The sequence below is a fragment of the Echinops telfairi genome, unplaced genomic scaffold, assembly GCF_000313985.2.
Source record: "Echinops telfairi isolate 266 unplaced genomic scaffold, ASM31398v2 ScPeMD7_44;HRSCAF=162, whole genome shotgun sequence".
In the NCBI taxonomy this organism is placed as follows: Eukaryota; Metazoa; Chordata; class Mammalia; order Afrosoricida; family Tenrecidae; genus Echinops; species Echinops telfairi.
This window is the reverse complement of record NW_022103942.1, coordinates 348297-360483: the sequence shown is the minus strand read 5'-3', so window position 1 is coordinate 360483 and position 12187 is coordinate 348297.

The window sequence follows — 12187 nt, the reverse complement described above, 5'->3', positions numbered from 1 at the left end:
GTTTTGAGAATGATGTACAAATGTGCTTTACACAATTGATGTGTGTATGGATTGCGATAACAGTTGTATGAGCCCCTAATAAAATGTTTTTTTAAAAAAAGAAAAAGATACAAACTAAAACTCTCAAGACAAGCTTTCATCTCCTTCACTATATCTCTTGCTATGTGGTAGAAAAGTTCCTTTTAGTCTTGTTCTTTCATTTACTGGTTTATTGAAAATAGAGATCAAAATGTTAACACCTGTTTTGTTTATACCACCTGCTAAATAAAATATTTCTTCACTAACTTTAAATGGCATCTTTATAATTATTTTTCTAAGTAAATATACATAATAGCATCTTTCTTTCTACTTTTTGTTTGGTTTAGTTATCAATTCTTACATCTTTTCAAGTTTTTGGATCTATTGCTGAGTAACCTTTAAGGTACTCTAAAACTTCGTGTCTCAACACAACTACTATATTTGTTCATGATTCTTTAGGTTAGTCATTTGAACACGGCACAGCAGGGACACTTGATATCTATTCCACCAAGTCTAGGACCTCAGCTGTGACAGCTGCAACTACAAGTGCCTTGCGCGGAAAGCTCGATCTTGATAGTTGCTTTCAATTGTGTTCCTCGGTTCTTCTATACATAGCGTTTGCATGTGGCTAGCTTGGCCTTCCAAATATGTTGTGGTCTCAAGGTTATCTGGCTTCATAAATGGCGGCTGGCTTCTACCCAGAGAGGAAGCAGAAGCTGTTAACCTTAAAAAAAAATTACACCTGGAACTGAGACCACATTTTTAATGAAAATATCATAGGTCACCCCAGAATCAAGAGAAAGGAAGATTGTTTGTAAACTGACTGTGGTAGCAATTGTACAGTTCTACTTGACATGATTGAAATATGGAATGATATGATATATGTACTAAGTCCCAACTAATAGAAAAAGAGGATACATGTAAAACCAACCAGCCAACCAACCAACCAACCAACCAAACAAGCCCAGAAGCTGAGAGAGTTCATATTCACCAAATTAGTCCTGCTAAAATATAGTAACGGGAGTTCTGTATATTGAAGAGAAAATGACAGAAAGTAATTCAAAACTGTACATAAAAGAAAGATCTCTAATAAAGGGAACTGCATTAGATAACTCTACTGGCTAATAAAGAGGTATTCATGTTTGATCATTCAAATAGCTTTGTCCTTCAAGTTTTTAATAACAAATAAATTAAAATTAAGGTTAACATTATATTACAGGACACATAAAATATAAAAATATAATTAGTGATAACAATCACGAAGGGGGGGGGGAGGAATGGTATAAGTACAGAATTTTTTATATATGTTATGGAAGTTGCTACTAATTTACCCTATAACCCAAATGCAAATCTGTTGCTGTTGCGTTAATGCTGATTTATAATGACCTTACAGGACAGAGTAGAACTACCCTATGAAGTTTCCAAGACTGTAATCTTTATGGAAGCAGACTGCCACATTCTTCTCCCATGAAGCAGCTGGTAGAAACTTGGATCTTTCAGTTAGCAGCTGAGAACTAGCTGACACTAGTTCTCCAGTGTCGGGATGACAGTAATACCACAAATGGATGGCTTTAACAAACAGAAGTTTATTCTTTCATAGTTTAAGAAGCTAGAAGTCCCAAATCAGGGCACTAGCTTTAGGGGAAGGCTTTCTGTCTCTGTCAACTTAGAGTTAGGAAGAAAGCCCTTGTCTTCTTTCAGCGTCTGTGGGTCCAACATTCCTTGGAAATCTCCATGTGTCTTGGCATCAATCTCCCTCTGAATCTAAGAGGTTCCCAGGTCATTTTGCTTGGAGGTCTTTCTAATCTCTCATTGCTTTTGTATCTCAAAGGAGGTTGATTTATGATATAAACAAATCCTGTACATTGTATCCTGCCTCGTTAAAATAACTGCCTTTAATCTTGTCTCACAAGCAGCCCAATGTCTAACCCACAGCACCACCAAGGATCCTTATTAACACCATGGGAGTGAAGATTCAGAACACAAAGAATAATTACATTAGAAAACAAAAGGGAGGCTATTTTCATAATCCTGAGAATCATAGCCCAGCCAAGTCAACACCTGTTTGGGGTGGGCGTGTGGAAGACACAATAACAGAACTCCTCAATTTACTCTAGGACATAGAGTAAGATATATATAAGTGCAAGCTGCTAGATGGAATATATGGTCTCTACTAAAAATATCTAAAAAGAATGTACAAAAGGAAAGAAGGGAACCAAAATGGCTTATGGAAAACACACAAACCCCAAGAACACACAGAAACAAGCAATAGTAAAAAGGAACAAAGATGAAGAAGACTTAAGACCAGAGAAAAAACCAACAAGTGCGCGGAAGCAAGTCACTTCTCCTCAGTACTTACAGTGATTGTAAATGGATGAAATACTCCAACCAAAAGGCAGAGAGTGACAGAATGGATTTAAAAAACCACGCGCTAGCTATAAATTATATGCTGTTTAAACAAGATACACCTTAGACTCAAGGACACAGATATGTTGAAAGTGAAGGGGAAAAAATAGAGCGAGGGTGCCAATCTCGATATCTGATCTTGTAAACTTGAAGACAAGTCTGTTAGAAGAGATACATGTGGCCATTCTATAATGCTAAAAGGGTCCATTACTCAAGAATATTTAACAACCATAAACATATATTCACGCAATATCAGAGCACCTAAATATATACCGCAAACAATGATAGAATTAAAAGGAGAAATAAATAGCACTACAATAGTAGTTGGAGATTTCACTACCTCACTTACAATACTGGACAGAACATCTAGAAAGAAGATCAGCAGGGACACCGAGGATATGAATGACACAATATTACAACTGCACTTAACGGACATCTTTAGAACACTCCACCCAACATACATTATTTAGTGCACATTGTTCATTCTTTAGGATAGGCCCCAGGTTATATCACACACACAAAATTGCAATCATGGAAACTAATTTTTTTCTGATCACAGTGGGGTGATGGTAGAAATCAATAACAGAAAAAAGGGTAAATATACAAACATTTGTCAATTAAACAATACACTATTAAGCTATCAATTGTTCAAGGAAGAAATCAAAAGAGAATGCACAGAATTCTTAGTTAAAATGAAAGAACAATGTGCCAAAAATTATTCTGGGATGCAGAGAAGGAAGAGGCTATACTCACAGGGAAACAGCAACATAAGCCTACATGCAAACATAAGAAAGACCTCAAATCAACATCCCAATTCAAAAACTCCAGGAAGTAGAAAGAGAAGACCAAATGAAGTCTTAACGGACCAGAAGAAAAGAAATAACGAAGACCAGAGCAGAAACAAATAAAATAGAAAAGAGGAAAACAATAGAAAGAACCCATAATACCAGAAGTTGGTTCTTTGACAAGATAAAAAAAGGACAAAACTTAACAAAGAAACAAGGAGAAAAGATGCAAAAAGCCAAAATAAGAAATGAAAATGGAAACATTACAACTGATTTGATATGAATAAAGAGAATTATGACAGGGCGTTATTAATAATTTTGTGGCAGCAAACTACATAATCTAGGTGAAATGGAAAAATTCTAAGAAGCATATAGCTTTCTGAAATGAAATCAAGAGAAAATATGAAGTCTTAACGAACTCTAAACATGTGATCAAGAAACTCCGAACAATAAAAGTCCTGGCAACAGAAAAGTGGGTGAAGGGAGACGTCGGACGGGACAAGATATGACAAAATAATAATTTATAAATTATCAAGGGCTCATGAGGGAGGGGAGAGTGGGGCGGGAGGGGAAAATGTTGACCTGATGCTGGGGGCTTAAGTGGAGAGCAAATGTTTTGAGAATGATGAGGGCAATGAATGTACAAATGTGCTTTACACAATTGATGTATGTATGGATTGTGATAAGAGTTGTATGAGCCCCTAATAAAACGACTAAAAAAAAAAGAATATCAGAACTACATTAGAAACAGAAAAAAAAACCCCAAACAAACAAAAAACAATAAAAGTCCTGGACCAGATGACTTCTGTGGGGGCAATTCTACCAAATATTTTGAGAAGAATTGACGTAAGTTCTGTTTAAACTCTTCCAAAGGGTAGAGAATGGAGAATGAAGGAATACTCCTAAGGAATATTCCTATGAAGCCAACAGAACCCTGATAGCCAAAGCAGACAAAGACACAAGAAAACTACAGGCTTATGAGTACACACACACACACACACACATATGCATATACATACACTCATAAGTATATATATATATATTACCGTCAGATTTCAACAAAATACAAATGAATAGTGGTCAAAGAATCATACACCATGACCAAGTGGTCTTTATTGCAGGAATGCATGAATAATTCAACATTAGAAAATCAATCAATATAATACATCACATCAATAGAACAAAGGAAAAAGAACACACAATCATCTCTATGTATTCAGAAAAACATTAGAAAAATCCTACACCTTTTCTTGATGAAAACCCTAAAAAAGAATGGAATATAAGGGAAATTCTTCAATATGATTCAGAGTATACAAGGGAGCCTCAAAGAGCTCATGAAAAACTGGAATTAAAAGAAATAGATGTATTCCAGAACTCCTTTGAAGCCTCCTTGTATATGAAAAGCCAACAGCCAATATTAGATTTAATGGATAAAGACTGAAACCAGGATCAAGACAAGGGGCCCTGATCTCAATCGCAATATTTAATATTGTATTAGAAGTCCTTGTCAGAGCAGTAAGACAAGAAAAATTAATGAAAGCATCCTGATTTGAAAAGAAGAGATAGAACTATCTCTATTTGTAGAAAATTTGAGTCCACAATACAATTTGTAGAACTAAGAGAGGTATTTCGCAAAATTGCAGGGTCAACAAACAAAAATAAAGTGAGCTTCTATACACTAGCAGTGAAAAATCTGAAAGGGAAATTAGGGCAACAATTCCATTTTATAACATCAAAGAGAATAAAATATGTAAGAATAAAATAACCATGCATATGAAAAACTTATACAATGAATATAAACACACTAAGTCTTTAGGATCAAGTAGAATTGCCCCTGTGAGTTTCTGAGACTGTAACTTTTTATGGGAGTAGAAAGCCTCATCTTTCTACTTTCTATATGAGGAGTGGTGTTATCACTATAACACAAGGGCTCCTATAAATGAAAAAAATTTTTTCCATGTTCATGGGTTAAAATTTCAAACCTAACCTACATCCATAATGCTGATTCCTACTCACATCAACCCTATAGGACAGAGTAGAACTGTTCCCTATCTCAAAGTTGTTCATCTTTATGGGAACAGACTACCTCATTGTTCTCCTGTGGTGGATTTGAACCACTGATCTTGGGATTAGCAGTCCAATGTAGAATCCACCACATCACCAGGACACCTGCTTCGGGTTTGGAAGACAATATTAGTAAGATGTCAACACTCCCCAAGGCAATCTATGGATTCAATGCAATCCTGATAAAAATCACAGCATCCTTTCTTACAGAAATGGGGGGGGGGGGGCGATATTCAATTTTATATGGAGTGGCAAGAGGACTCCAGTAGCTATTATATATAGTTAAAAGAAATGAACAAAGTAGGAGGACCCACACTTCCTGATTTTAAAATATATTGGGTAGCTACAGTAATCAAAACAACAGACACACTGGCCAATGGAATAGAAGTGCGAGTTCAGAAATAAACTCAAACATTGCTGATCAGCTGAATTTTGACAAGGGTGTTAAGTCCATTGGATGGGGAAAGAACGGTCTCTTCAATAAATGGTCTTGGGAAAATGACATTTCCACACGCATGCATATTAAGCAGGATCCATATTGCACACCAAACACACAAAAACAAATACAAAATGGAGTAAGGACATAAATATGCAAAATAAACCTTGACATTTTTAGAAGAAAGTGCAGGGGCAATGCTCTCAGGCATTTAACAATGTATTAAAATACTAACCAAAGCACAAATAGCACATGATTTTTAAAGGGTTCTTTGAGGAAACCAGAAATGTGGGTTTGAAGCTGAGAACACGTGCTAGCAAACAGAAGAATCAGAAAAAGACCCCTAATTCGGCTGCAGTGATGGAGTAGCTCGGTGAAGAACCAGGGCAGAATCTCAGTTGATTCTCACGACAGCTAGAGAAGCTGACTTGCTCAGAGCCACTCAGCCAACTGGGGAGCTGGGAGGGAACAGACCGGTTCCAGACTTAGTGTCCTTTTGAGTATATAATAAGGAGAATGCATTTAGTGACTTCTTCCATTTCATCTAAGCCCCGTCACTTCATACAAAAAAAAAATCAGCCAGTCTGAGATTGGACCTGGAGCAGTTTGGGGGGAAATTAATCAAGGTGGGGAATGCATTACAGATGCCTCAAGGGCTCTCCTGTTTCAGGGGCTTAGCTTTTCCAAGGTCTCAGGGCACGAGCGAGAAAGAACATCGCTGCATCTAAAAGTTGGTAACCTTCTTCTAAATGACAGTAGCTGGGCCTGGGTGGAGTTGGTCCACAGCATTTTTGAGAGAAATGTCTGATATTCTTCAAAGGAGTTGCTCAGTGTTCCTTGTGTGTGATAAGAAAAGTAACTGTAACTTACTGAGAAATGACCGATTAGAGGTTTGCGGATGCCAGAGGTGGGTCATAAACCCTAAATCACCAGGATGCCAGCGTACTGAAAGACTCACTGCCATCAAATCGATTCTGACTCACGATGACCCTGTAGGCCAGGATAGAACTGACTGGGAGGGTTTGAGAAAGCCTTCTATTTCTCCCGAAGAGCAGCTAAGTGGTTTAGAATTGCTGACCTACCAGTTAACAGTCCAACACTTAACCCACTGCCTCACCAGGCCCCCTCACCTAGGTGGAGATTTAGCATTTAACAAAGAAGCACCACCTCAATGTCCCTCACTGTGCATGCTGAGCTTTCATGTTTAACATGATTCCGATGATGGAATCCTTTCATTATAAAGGAAACTTAGAAAGCACCAGGAGGCAAATAGAATCTAAGGAATTTTCCTCCCAATCTCAGCTGGTCTTACTAAAATTGTGTCTTCTGCTCTTCACTGCACAGTGACTTTATTGACTTCTGCACCCCGGGGTGATGGAACCAGAGTTCAGAGGGTATCAGGGGTGGGGCTGGGAGTGGGTCCCCTTCAAAGAAGCCTGGTACCTGCAAACTGGCTGGCATTGCTGCAGCGCCAATTGGCCCAGGGAAGCTGAGGGAGAAGCACGATGTCACACAGGCTGGGATCTATCTGGGTTTTGAAAGATCCTCTCTGATTCTTCCTCTTCTTTTTAAAGCGTCAGAAATCCGTTTCCTTCTCGTTCCCAACCACACAGGTATTTGAAGTTCCAGCTCCTCCTTTGATGCGTCCCACCAGATACCCCAGGACTCTTCCCAAAGCCTAATTTCAGTCGGAAAAATACACATGTAAGGCGTTCAGCCTGCCATTGTCATGGGTGACCAGAAGGTGGAACCAGAGTACCAAGGTGGAAATTCCAAAGGCCTTAACTGCCTTCCTGAGGAAGCCTTCATGGCGCTCTCCCATAAGCATTGTGCAGCTAACTTGGACGTCTGCGCTTCAGTCACCAGCTACTTTGCAGAAGAAAGATAAGGCTATCTAGCCTCGAAAACCCTATATAGGGGCGCTGTAAGTCCGAGCAGACTTGCTGATAGTGGATGTGTAACTACCTTCCTTGCTGCTGGTTGCAATTGAATTAACATAAATTATCTAGTAATGATGAAAAAATATGCTAATGCCCCAAATACCTGAAATCCAAATATACATTAAAAATATTTTTTTAATTAAAAAACATTTTTTTCAGATATACATTCTTAACACACACACACACACACACACACACACACACACACACGCTACATTTATACAGCTGGGTCAAGTCATGGCTAAATTCAGGGTTTTCAGGACCCAGTCAAGAAACTCACTCCCATCTGGTTGATGCTGACTTGTAGTGTGATCCTACAGAACAGGGTAGACCTTTCCTTGTGGGTTTCCAAGACTGTAACTCTTTACAGGAACAGGAGTGGGAGTTTTTTAAAAAGCTTTGTCTTTCTTCAGTGGAGCAACTTGTGGTTTTGAAATGCTGACTGTGCAGTCAGCAGCCTAACACATAACCATTACACCACTAGGGCTCCTCCTTTCCTGATCCAGGCAGCCTAATATTCTATTAACAAAAAATCAGGATTACATTAAAGTCTGGCTTCTTTTTGTACACCTGTAAGTCTTCTTTGTGGTGCTGGAGGAAGATCTGGATCAGCGATCATGGGCTACTGCTTCTATATATAAAATAATTAAGAGATTGATCACATTCAGGGCTTCTTGACTAAAGGTTGGTGACTCCCGTGAAGTCCCCCCCAGCTACATAAGTCAGGAGAAGCCTCCACAGCTTAACATCTTATCAATGGACTTGAACCAGACTGGATTCACCTGCTTCTACTACTGTGGGACCCATTTCTTGATAGGCATATCTTTCTCTATACATGCAAAAATAAGCATCGCTCGTTTTGCTTCTCTCCAGAACCCACCCTATCACACCCACCTTTGAGCTGCTTGTGAGTCTAGAGTGGCCCAAATCAGGGCAGTCCAGCAGTCTCAGAGTCTGCAGCAGAATAGGGCCTGCTACTCATGTCAGAAAAAGATGTTCTCTGATTTAGGCAAACATTCCTCAGAATCACACGCTCCAAGAGGTTACTACCTGGTCAAAAATATTTTTTGGCAGCTTGTTTTGTAAAGTTTCAGAGTTATTTTATCTAAGTGATTTGTTATCAGTCTTTGTCTCATCACAGAATACTGGGATTTAAAAAACAAGCTTGTGTCAATTTTCAAAAAGAGAACATTGGCATATGCATGCGTTTGCTTCTGTTGTGCACAGGGTAGATATGAGTTGGAACCAACGCCGTGGCTCCTAACAACAACATCAAGCTGACATTACGCACAGTTAAATGTTTAGGACTAGGCATGGTGGCAATGAGAGGAAGCGATTTCCAGGGAATGTAGTGTCATATAGAGGTGGTGAGGGCTTCAAAATAGAAATTAAAAGTCTGTCGTTAAATCTCAGTTCTATCATTTGACCTTTATCTTTGCAAATGAAAACATCTTCATGCCGGAGTCCTCATCCCCAGTATGATGATAAAGAGATCACTTTGTTGTGTACCTTGTGTTGATCGCTCATATTAAATGAGGTAACATGCCAAACAAAAGCCATTCTCATCTATAGAAACTGCCAGACCAACCAGTGACTCCATCACAAACACTTTCCCCCTGGAACGACATAAATGGTGACTATAAACATGGACCTCATTAGGTGGACTACCCAGGAGCCAAATTGATGGACAGAGATAGTTAAAGTGACTGGCATCTTGTCTGGAAGGCTTTTGGTTCCAGTTTTTCAACCCAGGCAGGTTACACATCAAGATACTTTCTCTTTTCTCTCCTCTCAGGCCAAAGAACTTTCTCGGTTCCTCCTGCCACAATCCACAGACCCAGAAATTGCACGTTTGAAGTGTCTCTGCCCCAAAGTGACAAAATAAACAGCAGCAGGAGGTGAGACTAAATGTTCTAGCTGGACTCTAGAAAGTGGATAGAGTGCAGGTCTTCCACTGTTCATAGGCCAGCGCCCCCGCCCCCTTGAGGACAGAGGGTTCTCTCTCAGGTTTTTTGACTCCCCTATATTCTGGATCCTTGGTGATGCTCATGTACATCCATTCATCCCTCCCCTTTCTTTAACTGTGGATCGGAGAGGCTGCAGAGATCAGTGGTTAAGGGCCCGCCCGTTAGACATCTCTTAATATGTAGGGAGTGTGAAGAAAGTGTTGGCCACTGTTATCAGTAGTTAAAAGTGGTAATCAACTAATGACATAAATATGTGAATTATATAATTCATATTAATTAATAAGGATTTCATTAGTACAAGGGACAACAGGGACTCCAATTTCCTAACAGAGAAATAAGCTGTTCTGATATATGAAATGGTTTCCTGCCTTACAACTCACTTCAGGTAATGTGTTATGTAATTTCTTCTCCCTTTTACAACATGAATTCCTACCTATAAAACAACAGGGATGTCTCTCATTGAGTCATGTTAGTTAACTTTTCTGAGCCTCAATGGTCTTCCCTATAAAATGAAGACAATTGTATGGCAGACATTGTAGGGATGTTGAAAGAAATGGTCATGATTACAACCAGGTAGGCACACTCCCATTTGTTGATCCTTGTGATTGATTCCCCTTTCCTACCCCCACCCTCCCCCAATCTTCCTGGTATCTCTACTTTCATTGTTGTCCCTGAGGGGTTTATCTATCCTGGATTCCTTGTGTTGCAGGCTATAGCCCCCTCCCAGGGGGACGAATAATGGAAAAGTGGGTGAGGGGCGATGGAGGACGATGTAAGATATGGAAAAAAAATCTATAACTTTTCAGAAGCTCATGAGAAAGGGTGGGAAGGGGAGGGAGGGAGAAGAAATGGGGAGCTGATATCAGGGGCTCAAGTGGGAAGAGAATGCTTTGAAAATGATGATGGCGGTATAGGTGCAAATGTGCCTGACACAGTGGATGAATGTATGGATTGTGATAAGAGATGTAAGAGTCCCCAATAAAAGTATTTAATAAAAAAAGAAGAAAATCCCACTGTCATTGAGTTGATTCCAAGTCATTGTCACCCTATAGGACAGAGTAGAACTACCCCTGTGGGTTTTTGAGACCATAAATTTTTGCAGGAGTTGAAAGCCTCGTCTTTCTCCCAAGGAGTGGCTTGTGGTTTTGAAATGTTTACCTTGTAGTTAGCAGCCAAACACATAACCTACTATGCCACCATGGCAGTAACCCTAATAAAGAATAGCTGTTGTTAGTATCTGAGCCTCTGGGTGATGCAAATAGTTAATGCTCTCATAGTAGCCAAAAGATTGGAGGGGTTTGAGTCTATCCAGAGGTACCTTGAAAGAAAGGCCTGGCAATTTGCTTCAAAAAAAATCAGTGATTGAAAACCCTATGTAAACACAATTCTACTCTTACACACGAGACCACCATTATCCAGAGTCAACTCAATGACAATAGGATTTTTTAAAAATTGGGGGTGGTTATTAATAACCTAGGGATAACTAACTATTTTCAGTTGAGAGATTAAGGGTTGAGAAATAAGGCATGAATATGCTGGGCCATTTTCACAGTACTTCACCTCTCAACTGGCATGTGGCTCTTCCCAGAGGCCACTGGCCATGCCTTCTGACTGATGCTTACTGATGATACAGTGAGCATAGATGGTGTTCTTCAAGCTCTGAGAAAGTTGCTACTCCCTGACAACTCATATTATGTTAATAAGGTCTGAGATTCACTATTTTTTGCTGTATAGTAAAATTTTCATTTGTATTTTGTGCTGTTAAATGTTCCTTTTCTAATGGAATGCAAGGTGGTGGGACCCACAAGAACAGTAACAACTAGATTCTAGACCGCTTAACGATTTATGTTAAATGTGCTGACACTTGGGTGGAATTTTCACAGTTCTCAAAGCTGCCAAACGGTGAAAAGATAGCTCAAGCTTACATTTTTTTTTTTAAATCTGAGAGAAAGCATTCGTGGTATATAGGTGATGGGGAAAAGCCATAGGTAGATGAAGCTTAGGGGCACTGCCAGTTACTGGAATGTTTCTCGTTGGTTCATTCCCCAGCATTGTTTGCAGCCTACCTGGGTGTTGCCATGATTCAGAGGTTCTGATGAGTCACGGTGGGCTCAGACAAAGCCCACAGCCACAGCCTAGTGTTCGCTCTGTTTTCCAGAGCCTACTGCATTAAGCCTCTTCTCCAGAAACCCTTCCCAGTCCATGCTCCCATCTCACTAAACAGAGGGAGCTGCATCTCAAACGTTTAAATGTTGGACAATTCTCCTTGTCAATAGGCCAGTGAAACTCCTTTTGGAAAAGGGATTCGCAGAGACTCATCTTATAAATCACAGATTTTAATCACATTTCTTTCTATTGTATCAGCCTCTGGTATCATTTCAAAAACTTTGGGATTTTTTGTGAGTTTATAGACTGTCTATGAGCCCTGGTGGTGTAGTGGTTGCACGTTGGGATGTAACCGCAAGGTCAGCGATTTAAATACACCAGCTACTCAGTGGGAGAAAGAAGAGACTTTCTAACTCCCACGAAGAGTTAGTCTCTGTGTTAGTCAGGGTTGACTAGAGAAACAAA